This window comes from Dendropsophus ebraccatus, chromosome 13 (genome assembly GCF_027789765.1).
Source record: "Dendropsophus ebraccatus isolate aDenEbr1 chromosome 13, aDenEbr1.pat, whole genome shotgun sequence".
NCBI lineage: Eukaryota > Metazoa > Chordata > Amphibia > Anura > Hylidae > Dendropsophus > Dendropsophus ebraccatus.
The window spans coordinates 72,420,778-72,441,022 of record NC_091466.1 but is presented as its reverse complement, the minus strand read 5'-3'; the positions used below and the strand labels follow the sequence as shown (position 1 = coordinate 72,441,022).

Below are 20,245 nucleotides of genomic sequence, written 5' to 3'. Positions count from 1 at the left end.
GTCACTTCCTGGATAAAATGGTGCTGTCACTTCCTGGATAACATGGTGATGTCACTTCCTGAATAACATGGTGATGTCACTTCCTGGAAAACACGGTAATGTCACTTCCTGGATAACATGATGATGTCACAACCCGACTCCCAGAGCTGTACGGGCTGTGGCTGCTGGAGAGGATGATGGCAGAGGGATGCTCAGTGTTCCTCCAGTGCCCTGTATCCCTCAATGTCCCCTTACCATCATCCTACCAAGACCTCCCCCCCCCCTAACCTACCAACTAGGCTAAATTAAGGCATTCCCCCAAAAACAAGGCACTTCCCCCCCAAAATAAGGCACCCCCCCAAAAGTAAGGCCGTGACCTGCCGCCGTCAAAGCTCTTATTGGACCTATAAGAGTAGCATCAATCTGTTTACTTCGCCGTTATAATTTTTCAGCATGCTAATACTCAGCGCCATTCTAAGAGATAGCACCACGGCATCATTTCAGAAGAGAAAGCTATTTCGATCTTTGCTTAGGAGAGTAGAGAACTTTCCCAGCTGTGCACAATGGCTGGGTATGGAGCCGGAGAGACAGTTCTTTGCACTCCAAACCTAATTTTGTTGTTGAGATATTATGTTGGATTATTATTTTCTCTATTACAGGCCTTTGAACAGCGCCGCATTCTGCTTACATTAAACCTCTTCAAAGTAATAACTTCATTTTGACAATGGCTCTTGAAAAACAGTGGTAATGCCTGGCTCGGAGGGTGTTGCTGTGATGGAGAGAGAGGTTGATGAGATACTAAGTACAATAGATAGCAACAAAATGCCAGTAATTCAGCATCAAACACGGGACTGCCGCTGTCTGGGATGAAGTGTGGGGCTCTAGACACTAGTCTATCATACTCGGAGGGCAGGAGGTGACTACAGAGAACATCTACTCCGCTCACAGTGCCCCATGCTCGGCCCCAAGAAGCCTCCAACAGCTGTTATTCATCTGATCTCCAAATCTCATCTTAGAAGCAGCTGCTGCCGGGCCTCATGTTGCTGGCGTTTCTGCAAAGACTGTGATGTCTCATCTGTGATAGGAATTATAGGAAAGTATAGGTATAGAAAATACGGAGGTAATTGTCATAGAGTACAATAATCAAATCTATAGCGGGGGTCTCCTTTATTTGGAGCAGAGTCTTAGTTTTCTGCCTTAGCAGTGCATCTTAATACCCTTATTAAAGCTGATGCCCTGACACGTGTATAGGAATTTGACATTAGTCTAGGATTATTTGCAGCGATCCAGGGTGTGGAAGAGAGTGAGGGGATGAGGAGAGGATGATGGTGGTTGTAGTATTAGACTGTTAGGTGGTTATGCCTCTCCTGTGTGTAGCGCTGAGCTCCTGAGTGAGGGGATGCACTGAGGGCTGCAGAGTGAGAGGGTGCTGTACCTGCAGGATGGCTGGGTCTTGTGGTGCACTGCACCGACTTATCACAGTCTCTGGTAGGCACAAGGGCTTCCACAGGTACAGGTTACTCTCTGGCGCTTCCCTGTATTCTCCCTCTCCTCTGTGGGCTACTGCAGAGGTTTTTGTCAATGGCTGCACCTGTGTGTAAGGTGGACGGTGGTGTGGACCTGTAGTTTCCGCGGGGCCAACCCCAAATACTGCTGTCCTGTAATATGGCCCTTGACGGTGATGTGGTGCAGGTAGACCAGGACAACAGGGAGAGGCAGTATAACAATGACTCCTTTACTGATGAACTTGCAGGTGTTTTATAGTCCTGTGGCATACAGCTGGTAATACTAATGGCCGTGTTGAATGGGTTACTGTGCCTGTAGAGAGTCTGGTGGTGTGTGGAGAGATGATCAGCCTCAGATCCTGATCTGTCCGTACGTGTGGGATGCTGGTGGGCACTATGATCCTGTGGACCTCTCCCCAATGGTGCTTGCGTCTGTCTCCCCCCCTGTCAGCTAGGGAGCTTACTGCTTTTAGTATCTAGGCTGTTCCTTAGGCCACAACTTGCGGGTCCTAGAATTATTCAAAGGTCCTTGCTCCTCCTCCCCTTTGAATCCCAGAAAGATATGGTACAGAGGCCTCAGTTATCTCTGCTACCCAGTATACTCAAGTTTCCTTTCCTGCAGCCTTGTTTTCATTACCATAATCACATGTAGAGAAATCTCTCTAGTTGCTATAATTTCCATGATCAAGTGGAGTAAGAAACAAATATATGTAACCCTAGTATACCCTACTAGTATACCAGTAACCCCCGTAACCCTAGTATACCCTACTAGTATACCAGAAACCCTAGTAACCCTAGTATACCCTACTAGTATACCAGAAACCCTAGTAACACTAGTATACCCTACTAGTATACCAGAAACCCTAGTAACCCTAGTATACCCTACTAGTATACCAGAAACCCTAGTAACACTAGTATACCCTACTAGTATACCAGAAACCCAAGTATACCCTACTAGTATACCAGAAACCCTAGTAACCCTAGTATACCCTACTAGTATACCAGAAACCCTAGTAACACTAGTATACCCTACTAGTATACCAGAAACCCAAGTATACCCTACTAGTATACCAGAAACCCTAGTAACCCTAGTATACCCTACTAGTATACCAGAAACCCTAGTAACACTAGTATACCCTACTAGTATACCAGAAACCCTAGTAACACTAGTACACCCTACTAGTATACCAGAAACCCAAGTATACCCTACTAGTATATCAGTAACCCTAGTACACTCTACTAGTATACCAGTAACGCTAGTACACCCTACTAGTATACCAGTAACCCTAGTACACCGTACTAGGGTACCAGAAACCATAGTACACCCTACTTGTATATCAGTAACCCTAATATACTTTATTAGTATACCAATAACCCTAGAAACCCTGGTCTACCTAGTATATGTTGATATCACTTCTTTCTCTATGTTTAGACAGATTTATCACCCTGAAAAGGTCGGCCCACTCTGGATCCTGTCGTCAGGAGCCCTCTACACTCCTATGATAATACAGGGACCACCATTTTATGTAGACCTCCTAGGGCCTCTCTCTGGATACCTATCAAATAGCCCGATCTAATGTAGGGCCAGTGGTTACAGGTAGCCTAATATGGGACTGTGACAGCCATATGCAGGAAATAAATTTGATTTAAAGCACTATGGGGGAGATTTATCAAACATGGGGTAAAGTAAAACTGGCTCAGTTGCCCCTAGCAACCAATCAGATTCCACCTCTCATTTTCCAAAGAGTCTGTAAGGAATGGAAGGTGGAATCTGATTGGTTGCTAGGGGCAACTGAGCCAGTGTCACTTTACACCATGTCTGATAAATCTCCCTATATGTATACAATCCAACAAGTCAACAAGAGTACAGCTCGAAACTATCAATTCAGGCTCGGTCAAACTCAAGCTTGCTCGAGGTTCGCTCATCTTTACTCCAGATGCACAGGTACAGTATAAGGCCATGTTCACACAATATATGACACCGGCTGTTCTGTGACCTGGCCGTGTCACAGAACAGCCAGTGTCAGTGAAGTTTAGCCCTGCCGATACTGCAGTACCTGCCAGATAAACTTCATTTCTATTGAATTGGGATGCGGGCGCATCCATGTGCAAATTGCAACAACGACCGTGAATAATTAAACAAATACACTGTGTGAACGTTGTTATCTGGCTTTGTTTGAAAGGATCCTGAACAAAGGACTCCCTCCTCCCTCTACTAACCCTAACCTTTACATACAGAAAATATAGAAATGGACCAACCCTTAAAGGGGTTATCCAGCGAAAATCCTTTTCTTTCAAATCATCTGATATCAGAAAGTTATACAGATTTGAAATTTACTTTCATTAAAAAATCTCAAGTCTTCCCATACTTATCAGCTGCTGTATGTCATGCAGGAAATGTTTTATTTTCAGTCTGACATAGAGCTCTCTGCTGACATCTCTGGCCGAGACAGGAACTGTCCAGAGCAGGAGAGGTTTTCTATGGGGATTCATATAAAACCGAGACAAAGTCCCTGTCTCGGCCAGAGATGTCAGCAGAGAGCACTGTGTCAGGTTGAAAATAAAACAACATTTCCTGCAGGACATACAACAGCTAATAAGTATGGGAAGACTTGAGAATTTTTAATAGTAATAAATTACAAATCTATATAACTTTCTGATATCAGTTGATTTGAAAGAGAAAGATTTTCACTGGACAACTCCTTTAAGTATGAAGGACCAGGTGACTATACTTCTATAGGATCAGGATCAGCCCACTTCTCTTCTGGCGTGATCATTCCTATTGCTAACAAGTTGTTTTTCTGCTTAAAGTGAACACAAAAGACGACAAGGAATACATAAGATATGTCACGTATATGCGGTGTAGTCATAGCGCAATTAGTTTCCCCTTTGTTTCATATAATAAGCAGTAACCCATTACCATTCCCTACCTAGGAGATGCCATTCGAATCGATATCTGCACATGAACAAGCTCCTTTTATTGCCTTTCATTTCTATACCTAGCACTAAAAGATCAGCATAAATAACATTGTACTAGAGAGTATAGCATGCATGATAAAGAACAATAGAGGAGCGTCTGCCTGCGCTCAGGGTTAAATATCAGGGACACAATCAAGGACGTTTTCATTGTGTCTTGTCTAATTTTAGCTCACATTATTCCACGGGTTTCATTCCCCTTTAGTCAAGCTGTGTGAATGCTTAGGTAGGGCTATTAATGAGCTGTAAGGCCATGGAGGCATCTCACGTGCCGGGTCACTGCTCGTCCCAGTCAGATGCTGCTGCCGCACGCTCAGGGTGGACTCAGTGATCGGAATTTTAATGTTCATGGTATAATCAGATTGATTTAAAGACGTACAATTGTTCGCATTCAGGAAATGTAGTATAGGAATACATAGTGTAAATTGATTCGGCCACAATTAAATGGTCGCTGTCATTTCAAGGATTTTCTCTCCATATTTGTAAACCAAGCTATATACCCTAGGAAAATAAAAATCTAAGGTCTTGGCCAGTAGGTGTCTCACTTGCCTGCAGTCTGCTGCCTGTTGTTAGGCTGACTCCATCTCTAGTGACAGAGAGACCAGGGCAGAACACAGGAAGTAGGGGCGGGGCTTAGCTAGTGATTTGTACAGGAGAAGTGATTGTGTACCTGCAAGCTGTGGTGGGTCTGCCTCTTCCACATGAATCAAAGTGTCCCTCTTTTCAACTATCCTTCTATCTTTTCTATCTAGAAAAAAATATATACTCTGCAGCGCACACAGGTTCAGTGTCCAAAAAGTGTAGAAGATTTATTCCGTAACAGGTGAGTTACAAAGCACGGCACATAGCAGACGCCATTTTTGAGTTCTTGGTCGGGTTAATCCTCTGGCACCAGTATTGTTTTGTTTTATGGTATGCTGCTCCACTATCTATCTATCTATGCAAAAAAGGGGTCCGTGGAGCCTCAGTTACGAGTCTCAAAACACGGGAATAGCCAGATATCCCTCTCTCCAGAGAAGGAAGCCCATTGCCAAGGGGTGCCTCCTAGTGGGGAGAGCACCAAACCACCCTGATACGTAGTCCCTCAGGTCCTCACTCTGTTGCGAGCTTTAGGACCTAAATAGGGAAACACCAGGGTGGCCCCGTGAGTCAAAGTCTAACTCTGTGGCGAGTATAACGACATAAGACAAGGGTTACCAAGGCTAGGCATCCATCCACAGACTGCAGTTTCGGGGTATTTGCCCCTCATCAGTGTGGAGCAGGATTCTGGCCATTGGGCAATGATAAATAGACCAACAAAACACAACAATCACTGAACTCAGGGAGAACAGTGAAAAATTCCAATGGAGTACTCATTTACGAGTCTCCATTGATTGTCCCATACAAAATTTAAATATGCAAAAAAGGGGTCCGTGGAGCCTCAGTTACGAGTCTCAAAACACGGGAATAGCCAGATATCCCTCTCTCCAGAGAAGGAAGCCCATTGCCAAGGGGTGCCTCCTAGTGGGGAGAGCACCAAACCACCCTGATACGTAGTCCCTCAGGTCCTCACTCTGTTGCGACCTAAATAGGGAAACACCAGGGTGGCCCCGTGAGTCAAAGTCTAACTCTGTGGCGAGTATAACGACATAAGACAAGGGTTACCAAGGCTAGGCATCCATCCACAGACTGCAGTTTCGGGGTATTTGCCCCTCGTCAGTGTGGAGCAGGATTCTGGCTATCTATTTATCTATCTATCTATCTATCTATCTATCTCCTATCTATCTATCTATCTATCTCCTATCTATCTATTTATCTATCTCCTATCTATCTATCTATCTATCTATCTATCTCCTATCTATCTATCTCCTATTATCTATCTATCTCCTATCTATCTATCTATCTCCTATCTATCTATCTATCTATCTATCTATCTATCTATCTATCTATCTATCTATCTATCATCTATCTATCTATCTCCTATCTATCTATCTCCTATCTATCTATCTATCTATCTATCTATCTATCTATCTATCTATCTATCTCCCATAGTATCAGCAATGAAGATGAGAATTAAAGAATCCAGAAAACAAATTGCACAAAAAATTCAGCATTAAAATATAATTTTGAGCATATATGCATATTTTTCCACATTAGCATAATTCCCAGCTGTAAATCCACTACAAATTCTCATGCCGTTTCCCTAGGATTTGCCGCTGCAGAATTACCTGCTATGAATTTTCCGCTTCAGGAATTCGGCACTGTTCCCGTCCTGCGTCCCCACCCATCGGCTCCAGACACATTTAATTCCATGCATTAGTCCAGCAATCCCCCCGTCCTATAGTTACAGACTGGTCCAGTTTAGAGAGCTCTTCTCTTATGCCCCTATTCCACGAGTCGTTTGTAGGAGCAAACGAGCGCTATTAGCGCTCGTTTGCTCCTCGTTCCCCGCTCGCTGCCGCCGCTATTCAACGCGGCTGCAGCGAGCGGGTGAGTGCGGGAGGGGAGGCGGGGAGCTGCTGGGGGGGGCTGCCCGGGGGATCGCTGATCGTCCGGGCAGCCCATAGGATATAGCAGCATCTGCTGCCGACGGTCCTATTCAACGGAGCGACAGCAGCAGATCGCTGCTATATCAGTCGCTTGTTTTTCAACATGTTGAAAAACAAGCGACTGCAACGATCAGCCGACATGAACGATGTCGGCTGATCGTTGCACTCTATTCCACGGGACGAATATCGTTCGTAGCGGCCGTTATCGGCCGAATACGAACGATATTGCTCCTCTAAACGACCCGTGGAATAGGGCCTTTATTCTCTTAGGTTGTGTATGGGGATTTTTTGGCCACTCTCACATGTGCAGTATGATGAATTCAGAGCCAACAGAGACAACCATCTGCGCCGTCTGCACAGGAGGAGTCGCCATGCTTTGGTTGGCAGGAATTATTAGTTTATGGAATATTCAGTAGGGGCATGTAAGCTGAGTCGAATAATTGGCCATGAGTATAAACTGTGTAAGGGCCCCCACTTCTGAGGTCACAGCATATGTCACCCACCTATAGGGCAGAAGACCACTGTGGACTTTATCTTGGCAAGTCCTCAAGTTGTCTTTTTTTTCTTCTTTAAAATCAACTGGTGTCAGAAAGTTATATAGATTTGTAAATTACTTCTATTAAAAATTCACAAGTCTTCCAGTACTTATCAGCTGCTGTATGTCCTGCAGGAAGTGGTGTATATTTTCAGTTTGACACAGTGCTCTTTGCTGCCACTTCTGTCCATATCAGGAACTGTCCAGAGCAGCAGCAAATGCCCATAGAAAACCTCTCCTGCTCTGGACAGTTCCTGACACAGGGAGAACTGTGTCAGACTGAAAAGAATACACCACTTCCTGCAGAACATGCAGCAGCTGATAAGTTCATTTGCAAGAAATTTTTTTTTGCCCACGTACCCCTTTCAAGGAGGGGGGCTGCTGCAAAGTGATCCATAAAGAATTACAGGGACAGGTGACACCCATAGATGAAAGGAGCTCCGCTTTCCTTTCCCATTTGTTAATACTCTTTGTACAGGTCACAGAGGTCACAGGGCATGCTTACAAATGTGTGCCATACAATAAATAGGGTCTAGAGATGTTTGCTGTGTTTGTCCATGTGACTTACTGTAAAGCATGTCACTAAAGGCTGCTAAAAACAGCTCAGGCAAGATAGCTGCCACCATAATAATACACTAAAAAAAAAGACCAAAAAATGGTTAATGATTAAATAATAAATAAATTAAATAAAAAAAGAAATAATGTATGAATTAATAAATCTATTAAATAATAAATTAAATAACAAGTGTAACATAATATATAATAAATATATATTATTGTATTATAAATATATTATAGTATATATTATATTATTATATTATATTATAGTATATATTATTATATATGTATATGCTTATTAAAGCGCTTAAAATGCAGTACTGCTTTTGTCCTGCAGGGGCTGCTGCAGGGAAATTTGTGAGACGTTCTGGTGATCGGCCGATCAGCCGATCAACATCACCTCTTCTTAAAGAAGAAGACAAATTCTGTGGATAGCCATCTTTCTTTGTCCGGGAATTTTTATTTATAATATTGATGGAAATGCCCTTTAAATCTCATCTATATCTGCGAGTGCTTTCAAAGTAAATGGGCTGTCACAACGCACGGTGAAAAGAAGGAGTTAAGCAAACAACCTGGGAAGAATAGAAGGCAAATAAACACAGTAATAAATGACACCTTTGAAATGTTTAGTAGGTTTTAAAATAAGAAAGTGGCCGGACACATCAGGGTGATTGATGTGCTGCCTCTCGGGCGGCTCGGCACTCCTGTTTCCTTGCATTGAGCTGTATTTGGAAGACCAATTATTTGAGAATTCATGCTGAGAGAACACTCCAGTCATGTGGATGGGGTCCATTATAAATTCACCAGCAGCTTGAGGTTGAAGTGGCCACCTCACAATACATCTTTTCAATAACCCACTGTCCTCGGCACGATAGCGGCTTTAGTATTGAATTTTGCTTGAAGTATTTGATTGCATTTGGAGATATATGCTTTTTTGTCATTATCTTCCTGCAAAGTAACCTTTTGATAGAATGTCAGGTAACATCAGCCTTGAAAGCTACGCTCGGCTCGTAGTTTTCTATGTTGCAATATAATCAGTAACCCTGGTGTCCTCTATGGTCGTTCTGACCACCTCTTATATTATGGTGAATAACAGGCCTCTGCCCATCTATCTGCCCAAAGGCCACATAAGGTTATAGAGACAGTATGGGGAACCTTCGGCCTGCCAGCTGGTGCAAAACTACAGTCCCCATCATGCCTGGACAGCCGAGGCTGTAGAGGAGACTATTGGATATGGTAATGGGGTGGACTGTTGCTAGCCCACTGTGATGGTTGTGCCCCATTAATGCAGCAGAACCAGTGATCACCAGTTCCACCCAGTTTGACCCTTTGACTACTTTGGCCATGTAGCTCTCATCTCTCCAATTCCAACCAATGACCGGATGAAGCAGAGCTAAATGTATCATTTAACTTTTTCCTATGAAAAAATAGGTGTAAGCAAAAATTTGGCATTGATATTAATTAGTAAGGTGCAAGCATTTAATGCTTAAAGGGAATCCGTCACCATGAAAATGCTGCCCAAGCTATCAGCATCATGTTATAGAGCAGAAGGAGCTGAGCGGATTGATATATATCTCTATGGGAAAAGAATCAGTATAACCAGGCAAAAGAGTCCAGTCTATTAAGTGACACCGCCCACTGGACTCCTTAGCACAGAATGAGCAGAGATTTCTATCAACATGTTACAAGTTATACTGAATCTTTTCCCATAAAGATATATATCAATCTGCTCAGTTCTTCCTGCTCTATAACATGATGGTGATAGATTAGATATCATTGTCTTGGTGACAGGTTCCCTTTAAGTGTTGTTACTCGACTTGAGTTGAGTAACTAACCTCCATTGAAGTCATTGGGAGATTTGAGCATTTAACCAGATGCCCCTCTTCTTAGCAGTGCCATAGGTTACTGCAAGACACACTAAAACTCCAGCAGTATGTCGGCAATTGACGATATACCGCCGGAGTTCTAATGTGATTTACAGTAAGCATGCTTGCTCAGCACTAATACCCATATATACATGGACAAAATGTGCACATATACATTGTCAGTGCATAAAAGTGCCCCACTTAAAGGGGTATTCCAGTGAGTAAAAAATAGTATATATATTTTTTACATTTCTTTAATAAAGTAATGGCTTTGTCAGGAACTGCAGGGCTGCACAAGCCCTGGTCCATGCGCAGTTACATACCTCGATTGCTAGTTGACAGGCCACCATAGTAGTGGTTGGTTTAGCTAACTTTAGTGTAAAGTGTATGAGTACCGGTCATAGAGGTATGCTACAAAGATTGCTATCTTAATAGGTGGGGATCATACAGCAACCAAACACCCATGACCTATCCTAAACAGATGCTAAATACTGTTAGTGAGTAAACCCCTTTGAGGGTGCGTTCACACCTACAGGATCCGCAGCAGATTTGATGGTGCAGATTTGATGCTATGTTCAGTTATTTAAATGAAATCTGCTGCGGATCTGCTGCGGATCCGCAGCAGAAAATACGCTGCGGATCTGGTAAGTGTGAACATACCCTAAAGGGGTATTTCGATGCAGTGTCGGACTGGCCCTCCAATGGGCCCCCAGCTTAAGAACCTGCACTAACACTGACTGACATGTTGTTTTTCACTGGTTCTTCATTGGTGGGCCCCCAGGATCATTTTCTCTGCTGGGCCCCAGATAGCCCAGACCGACTCTGTTCAGACCTCACTTATATAGTTATACTTGTGGGAATCATCATGTTAACTATTTTGCCCAAAAAGCTGTCTCCTCCTGATATGCTGCTCTTTTCTTCCCATTGTTGACAGCTAATTTTCTAGGTTACCGACCACCACTCTGCTGTAAAAGCAGTGGTCGGACTAATATATATATATTATACACAGTATTTACACACTATGGGGGACATTTACCATCACTGCGTCCCTGGCGTATGCCAAGGAGAAGGGGCAGTGGGTGGGTGGGTGTTGGGGTGCGGCAAGACTGGGAGGAGGTGTGACCTCCTTCCGCGCCTGATTTATTATGATGTATGCCTGCCTCTTAGTAAATGCGGCCAGGAAGAAGGGGCGGGGCTTTATTTAAGACGTCAGTCTTCATAAGTGTCCCCCTATATCTTAACACATCTGTATAAAAATATTGGGGGACATTTATGAAGACCGACGTATGAGTATGCCGGTCTTCAGAACAGCCTTCTTTCTGGCGCACGCCTCTTAGTAAAACTGGCCAACGCACGCTCAGCAGAACAAATCTACACCAACTTCCAGCAGGAGTAGATTTGTATCATGATTTATGCCTGCAAGCATGAGAAGTCAGGTGTGGGAGAAGTGTCTAAACTATAGAAATATGTATACTCTAATTATATATACAGTGGTGCTTGGATTAGGAGCATAATTCGTTCCGGGACGTCGCTTGTAATCCAAATCACTCTTAAACCAAAGCAAATTTTCCCAAAAGAAATCAGTGAAATGCAGACAATTGGTTCCACACCCCAAAATAATGTTTTTTTTTTTTTAATTCTGAATAACATGTAGAACAAATGAAACATTGAGAAACAGCTGAATATGAGATATTATAAGTTACTGTACAGTATAGTAATCAGCATGTGGAGTATAATGTATAGTAACTGTATAACCCTGATAACACAGCAGCTGGATATGTGATATATAAGTTACTGTACAGTATAGCAATCAGCATGTGGTGTATAATGTATAGTAACTGTATAACCCTGATAACACAGCAGCTGGATATGTGATATATAAGTTACTGTACAGTATAGCAGCATGTGGAGTATAATGTATAGTAACTGTATAACCCTGATAACACAGCAGCTGGATATGTGATATATAAGTTACTGTACAGTATAGCAGCATGTGGAGTATAATGTATAGTAACTGTATAACCCTGATAACACAGCAGCAGCTGGATATGTGATATATAAGTTACTGTACAGTATAGCAATCAGCATGTGGTATATAATGTATAGTAACTGCATAACCCTGATAACACCGCAGCAGCTGGATATGTGATATATAAGTTACTGTACAGTATAGCAATCAGTATGTGGTGTATAATGTATAGTAACTGTATAACCCTGATAACACAGCAGCTGGATATGTGATATATAAGTTACTGTACAGTATAGCAATCAGCATGTGGTATATAATGTATAGTAACTGTATAACCCTGATAACACAGCAGCTGGATATGTGATATATAAGTTACTGTACAGTATAGCAGCATGTGGTGTATAATGTATAGTAACTGTATAACCCTGATAACAGAGCAGCAGTTTGTAGATACAGGATGAAGCTGCAGATCCCCATAATGCAGTAGTGTAGTACAACAGGCTGGAATAGAGAAGCAGGGCTGCTGTCAGAGGTCTCTGTGGTCACATGACAGCAATGGGGAAGGGGGGGGGGGGGGGCCCAGCATGGACCAATCAGGAAGTGAGAATGACAGAGCTGTAAAGGAGGACAGTGACAGAAACTTTTCTATACAGCAGTGTAAATGCTGAGTGTAAGTGCTGGCACATTATGGCAGCAAAGTGAATGGCTGAGTATGATTGTAGGCACATTATAGCAGCAGTGTGTATAGCTGAGTGTAAGTGCAGGCACATTATAGCAGCAGTGTGTATAGCTGAGTGTGAGTGCAGGTGCATTATAGCAGCAGTGTGTATACAGTAGCTGAGTGTAAGTGCGGGCACATTATAGCAGCAGTGTGTATAGCTAAGTGTGAGTGCAGGTGCATTATAGAAGAAGTGTGTATAGCTGAGTGTGAGTGCAGGTGCATTATAGCAGCAGTGTGTATAGCTGAGTGTAAGTGCAGGCACATTATAACAGAAAGGAAAAGGAGGGGAAACACAAGGGCTGACAGAGACTGCAGGAAGCATGAAGGAATGAGCAGGACATATTTGGGCACATAGAGGGGTTACAGCTATGGAGAGATTACCTCCACAGTCCTGTCCCCTGATGCAAGCCCCAGCCTGAAGTGGATCTGCTATGATTTGGAAGGTGAGGGAGACTTCCTGGGTCAGAGTACAGGGCTGTAGACCCTGCTATGCAGACCATGCCCCTCCCCCGTTCCCACCAAGTACAGGGAGCTCTTACAGCAAAGCAATGCTCTTACACCAAGTTACAATTTTGAAAAACTGTGAGCTCCTCTTGCAAAGCGCTCTCAATCTAAGTTACTCTTAAACTGAGGTACCACTGTATATATATTAGTCCGACCACAGCATTTAGAGCAGAGTGGTGGTCGGTAACCTAGAGCTGCCAACAATGGGAGGGAAAGAGCAGCCTAACAGGAGAAGGAGACAAGTTTACTAAATGATTGTATGTGTAAAAACATTTTCTTTCCTACATGTCCTACAAGTATAATTCAATATCCTTATAATTACATCTATATATAGTAGGTCTCATGTTCGGGCTGTGTCCCCTTCCCTGTATGACATAGATTAATGCAGCAATATTAATGACCGTTTTTTGCATATCCGATGGCCGTGTCCTTGGTTGTCCCGGTCGTGATGTAAATGATGTAATTCCCATAGTGCCTTCAGGATCTGGATCTGGAAACCTGGGGTTAGTCCTGTTCATGTAATTTACTTTCTCCTGAAAGACAAAGACAAATAAGACATAATCAATATCAGAACAGAAGACGTGATCGATGCCATTAGTCTCTGGCTTATTGTAATTTGCAGGAGGATTGTGGAAGCACTGATGCCGCTAATCCCAGATATACAACTGGTGTGTACACACTTCCAGGGTGTTTTATGGCGGCCGCTGATATTTATTTAAAGGGACACTCCGGGCAAAACGGTTATACAGTATATATAGTGCAGAACAAAGCTGGATTGTCCTCAGAGATGAAATAGCCGTCTTGTAGATATGATTGAACTTTATTGATTATGACGTTAACATCACCATCATGGTGCCGACGTGTTTCGGAGAAATGCGTCCTTAGTCATAGCGGAGCATTCTATAATAAGTGTATGTACACCAGATGGTGGAAAACGTCTCCTCGTGTTTATCTAATAATCCTTCTTTTTCAATGTGCAAATATGGCAGCCAGAAGATGACGAATCCCCGTCACCAGGTGTAATGTCGGAGCGATGCCGACTGCGGGGGTTCCGATCGTTCCACCTGACGGCCGGAGGTCTTTTACCTTCCTTAAAATAAAATGAATAAAAATTGATCATTTATGTCTAATCTACACAAATATTGTATTAATAAAAACAAGAGATCATGGCACAATAAATGACACCCCATACAGCCGGGTGCATGAAAAAATAGAAACATTATAAGGCTATGTTCACACACCGTATATTATCGTAAAACCACGGCCGTTGTACAACGGTTGAGATTTTTACGAAAAAAATATGTGTCATTGCTGCCTAGGAATCCCGGCCGGATTTTATACACATAGTATACGCTCTGGCCAGGACTCCTAGCGGCACCGCAAACAACTGACATGTTAGTTTTCTGCGGCCGCAATTCAGTGAATAGCTCTGGCCGCTCGTTCCATAGCGTGCAGTGGAGTGTTCTGATGCGGGCGCGCACGGATGGGCCCGCATCAGAACTCTGCGGCGCTAAAGATCATCCGGCTGGTACTACAGAAACCGGCCATTCCGTGTCCCGACCGGGTCACGGAACGGCCGATCTCATATGCTATGTGAACATGGCCTAAGAGTCAAAAAAGGGCCCTATTTGCAAAAAAAAGTTATATATATATTATTGCAGCAGTCGAGAACAGAGGTCAGGGGTTATTAGAGCAGTGAAGCAGAGATCTCCTTGTCTTGTGCATTTTAACCCTTTTTTTATGTTGCAGCATGTAAGTTAAGCAGAAGGACACAGGACAGCTGTTATCTTCCCTGTGCATCCCTGGGCCCCCCTCCCCTATGGACCCCATAGCAGCTGCCTACCCTGCCTCTATGGTAGCTACGCCACTGGAAAAGCTATATAAACTGCATATTGCTGTATTCAGACTGACCAATAGAATAACTATAAAATGTCAGTTTTACTGTTAGTGCATTACGTAAACAGGGAACCCCCCCACAATTTGCAGAATTGTATTTTCCCCCCCAATTTTACCCCATAAATGATATTTTGGGGGTTCCGTTATACATGGTATTGTAGATCAAAAGGCGCCTTTACAAAGTACACCCGTTCCCGAAGAAAACAACCCCTCACATGGCCCTGTAGCTGAAAAAATAAAAGACGAGACGAGGAGGAAAAAAAACGAAAACGCAAAAATGAAAATGGTCCCGGTCCTTAAAGGTTTAAAGGGGAACTCTGACACATGTTTTCTTTCAAATCAACTTGTGCATTGACGTAACTACCAGTGTAGCAGCCATAGCAGCTGCTATGGGGCCCACTGCATCAGGGGGCCCCATAGCCTGCTCCTGCCATACCCTGGGCCGCTTGAGCTGTCATCATTTGCAGCACAAGTTAGCCAAGTGGGCCTCCCGTAATCTGCAAATGTCCCTTTAACTGAAAGCACTGCAGTTATGACTACACTTCACGGCTTAGTGGTCAGTCGGGAGAGGGCCCAATCAAAAGTTTGCTATGGGGCCCAGCCATTTCTAGTTACGCCACTGAACTCGTGTCAGTAAGTGCCAGAATTTTGAAATTTACTTCTAATAAAAAATCTCCAGTCTTCCATTACTTATCAGCTTCTGTATGTCCTGCAGAAAGTGGTGGATTTTTTTTTTTTTTAGTCTGACACAGTGCTCTCTGCTGCCACCTTAGTCCATGTCAGGAACTGTCCAGAGCATCAGCAAATCCCCATAGAAAACCTCTCCTTCTGTCCAGACTGGGGAGAATACACCACTTCCTGCAGGACATACAGTAGCTGATAAGTACTGGAAGACTTGATTTTTTTAATAGAAGTAAAATACAAATCTCTGGCACTTTGCGGCACCATTGCTGGAGTAACCCCTTTAATTATATTAGTTGAGATGTGAATATCTCTTTAACAGGGGATAACATTGAGACGTCTACGCCGTCAATAATAATTAGAATTCCTATATTTAGTCGCTCAGCACCATTCACCCCCCCTCCCTCCATTGATCTGAACTGTATGAACTCGGATGTTGATCTCCTCTTTGTCTCGAGTCGCGTCCTATTTTCCCCATATTATAATTTATTAATTCCTTCCTCCCGCTTCGCCGTTCGTCTGTGCACTGAAACGCTGTAGCATGGAGAAATAAAAAAATGAAATAAAAAAAGCTCACCTGATTGCGGTTGTGAGTTCTTTGGAGCCCTCTCTGGCAGCGTCTCCCTGATCCGCGCCTGCGGTGTGGCTGCCTTTGTCGGCTCTCTTAAATGAATAGATAAAATGACCTGTGCGATTCGCCTGCTGAATTTAAATACCGTTCACGCTGCTTTTGCGCCTTTTGAAGTGAAAGTTTTATCAGTAGCCAGAAGCATTTGTGTTTGACTCCAGTGCCGTTAATCAATAGCACCCGGCACAATTACGCCATTATATGCTCGGCACGGAGGCCGCTTTGCATAATTTTACATCTTCTACATAATTTATGTTCTCCGTATAATAATGTTAAAAGTCTCTCCCTGGCTTTTCACAAAACTGGACAAGACATCATTAAAGAAGCATCCGTTAAGCCTATTTCTTATAGAGATACCCCAGCGTGCTTTATTAAAGCTTTAGATTTGGTTTCAGATGTCTTACTTGTTTTTTTTTTATCAAGCTGTGCCTTCCATTGAAATAAATGGGAGCTATAAGAGAAAGAATTTGCGATGCTAGTATGTGGGTGTTTATGGTTAGTACTGGGGCTTGACTATGGGAGTTAACCTATCACCTATCTGCAGGAGTGTTTGAACCATCCCTGACCACTGGGATGCCCACCAGTCATATGAATGGGGGTTCCTTGCCCCTCTGATTGAATGGAACGGCTTTTAGACATGTGATGCTCTATTCAACTATAGACCTCTATGGCGCTGTAATTGGCTATCTTTGTCAGGCCCATAGAGTTATATATGTTGTCCGTATCTTCAGAGACAGATCCCAGTCCAAAGGGAAAGAGCATGCTCAACGTGAGACCAACTTAGTTACAAGGATACATCAGTCTTAAATTAGGCCCCCTCCCAATTATCCCGCCATAGGGGCGCACTTCTCTTAGTGAATCCAGGGGAACCTACGGTTTGGTATAGGAATTACGCAAAAGTTTACACTTTTTGTAAATTTTTGCCTGGTTCACACCTGTTTCCAGGCATAAACCTTGATAAACGTCCCCTTGTAAACCAGGGCTGTGGAGTCGGTAAGCTGCAGCTCCGACTCCAACTCCGATTCCGACTCCTGAATTTTATCAGGACCGACTCCGACTCCCGACTCTGACTCCTGAATTTTATCAGGACAGACTCCGACTCCCCACTCAGACTCCTGCTCCTTCATAAATGGCCGGTCATATACCTGGGGAGTTATTTATCACACTGGTTCAGCAGCTTCTCCCTAATGTCCTACATGATCCTGGTGCAACTTCTGAGTGAATAAAGGAATACTGTATATAAAGCAGCTTCTCCTGTGTGTGCAGAGGATTCAGCTAGTCTCCAGCCTCCATGTCCTGAACAACTCAGAACTAGACTAGATGGAGCAGGTGGTTTTTCCTGCTGACAATCTTCGATGTTTCTAACGAATATTCACCATACACAAAGAAACACAGCTAACAATGCCAAATCCCTGTGATACAGAGGGGTCAGCCATACTGATAAAGTCACACATAGTGATGTTGAGGGTCACTGTGGGGGAAAGCAATAGCACACACACACACACACACACAGCCTGCTGCAGCCATAGCACACACAGCCTGCTGCAGCCATAGCACACACACACAGCCTGCTGCAGCCATAGCACACACACACGCACAGCCTGCTGCAGTCATAGCACACACACACACACAGCCTGCTGCAGCCATAGCACACACACACACACACACACAGCCTGCTGCAGCCATAGCGCACACACACACACACAGCCTGCTGCAGCCATAGCGCACACACACACACACACACACACACACAGCTGCTGCCATAGAACACTGAAGAAAACCACACAATCTTCTATCAGAGAGAAAACACCACACTGAGGAATGAGGTTACTGCTACACTACTTATGTCTTCTCCTCCTCCTCTATATTACACAGGATATCTTCATATTACACTACTGCTGAAATACAATAATCCAGCATCGAGGAAGAGAACAGCACAGATCTCCCCCCACACAATGGATTCTTCCAGCTCAGAAACAAACTGCCAAATAGTGACCAACAACTTTTCCCTGACCACCCTGACCATGTAATAGAGCCAGTGATCTATTAAAATGTTGCTCATAAAATATATTGATGAGCAAAACCTATACAATTCATATCAAAACTCAATTCTAAATTGTTTAAAGATTTTTTTTAAAGGAGTCGGAACATTTTTTTCCTGACTCCAACTCCGACTCCAGCCAAAACTAGCTCCGACACCAACTCCGACTCAGACTCCAGCCAAAACTAGCTCCGACTCCGACTCTACGACTCCGACTCCACGGCCCTGTTGTAAACATCAAGCATCTGCAGTGGTTAAAGTTGTCAAGCTGTTAACAACGTCCTGCTCCCTCTGGAAATTGCTGTAGACTGTATAGGATCTATGTTGACCGGCGGGAGCGGGACATCATCAAATGTTTCCAAATCACTGACAGTGGTGGTGAATGGGTGATCCAAGATCTGGCAGTGGCGGGGGAGTGGGACAGGTGAGTATATATGACTGAAATGCCCCCCACAGCCCTGGCAGGATCGCTTATAATCATTTTATCCCAGACAACCCCTTTAAGGCCAATAGGGTCCTACTAGACAAAATTATTTTTAATGATTAACGATAAAGGATCGCATATGAGATTGTTAATCCTTAACCTGATATCATTCACCATATTACATGAAACAATAGTCATTAGTTACTACGATCCTTTACCCCATCTGATCCCAGCAAAAGAAGGAACAATGTGGAATTACACAGAAAATTTAGCGAATAATTAACAATGATTTTAGGGTCAGATGTAAATCAACGATCAACGACACACGAACGACTCTTTGATCGTTGCCTGCAATTACACAGGACGATTTTTGTTTAAATTCGAACTATATAACGTTTATCTGCACGATAATCGTTCCGCGTAGTAGGGCCCATAGTCCGACCTACCATCTACAACCACCCAATCCCATGTGGCACAAATGGCACAAACTTGAAGACATAGATAGACTTGCACACATTTAGCACTTGATAGAAGAAGAAACAACTAAAGTTGTAGTCAGCACCTCAATTCTAATGATGATAGTCATCACAATGTATCTGTCAATCAATCACGAAGAGAATCCTTTGGACTCCAAGGTAAGTATACTTTTAAAACGATCAACCCCACAACTCTTCAGCCTTGATTAAATATCCAATAAACTATATTTCATATTGTTTTAAAACTTGACAACGCGTTTTGGACCCAAGAGGACCTTAGTCATAGCTCTTTTCAATCTTGTGCTGCAAATCAATGCATTCATTGGAAGTTTAACTATAGATATAAACCGACATGTACTTTTGTGGGGTGTCCCACTACAGGTGTTGTGTATGCACCCAGGGGTGATTCTAGCCTCTCTGCTGCCCGAGGCGAACTATAGAATGACGCCCCCCCCCCCGTCAATCCGCCCACATTATAATCCACTACTGCCCCCCCCCCCCCCCACTGCTGTCCCCAATAAACATAATGTTTGGTCCCTTGCTGCACAGAGGATGTCAGGAGAGGAGGGGGCTGACTTTATAGGAGAGGTCCCAGCAGCACAGAGGATGTCAGGAGAGGAGGGGGCTAATCCTATAGGAGAGGTCCCAGCAGCACAGAGGATGTCAGGAGAGGAGGGGGCTAATCCTATAGGAGAGGTCCCAGCAGCACAGAGGATGTCAGGAGAGGAGGGTGCTAATCCTATAGGAGAGGTCCCAGCAGCACAGAGGATGTCAGGAGATGAGGGTGCTAATCCTATAGGAGAGGTCCCAGCAGCACAGAGGATGTCAGGAGAGGAGGGTGCTAATCCTATAGGAGAGGTCCCAGCAGCACAGAGGATGTCAGGAGAGGAGGGTGCTAATCCTATAGGAGAAGTCCCAGCAGCACAGAGGATGTCAGGAGAGGAGGGTGCTGATCTTTT

General features: G+C 43.7%; 1 long non-coding RNA gene across 1 annotated transcript; it reads left to right on the top strand.

Annotated features, from left to right (window-relative positions):
* The first annotated feature begins 3,338 nt into the window (after window positions 1-3,338).
* On the top strand, window positions 3,339-8,586 carry LOC138770289 (uncharacterized). Its single transcript, XR_011359455.1, has 3 exons — window positions 3,339-3,429; window positions 5,213-5,283; window positions 8,419-8,586. It is a non-coding gene; the product is annotated as an uncharacterized lncRNA (long non-coding RNA).
* Window positions 8,587-20,245: the final 11,659 nt, after the last annotated feature.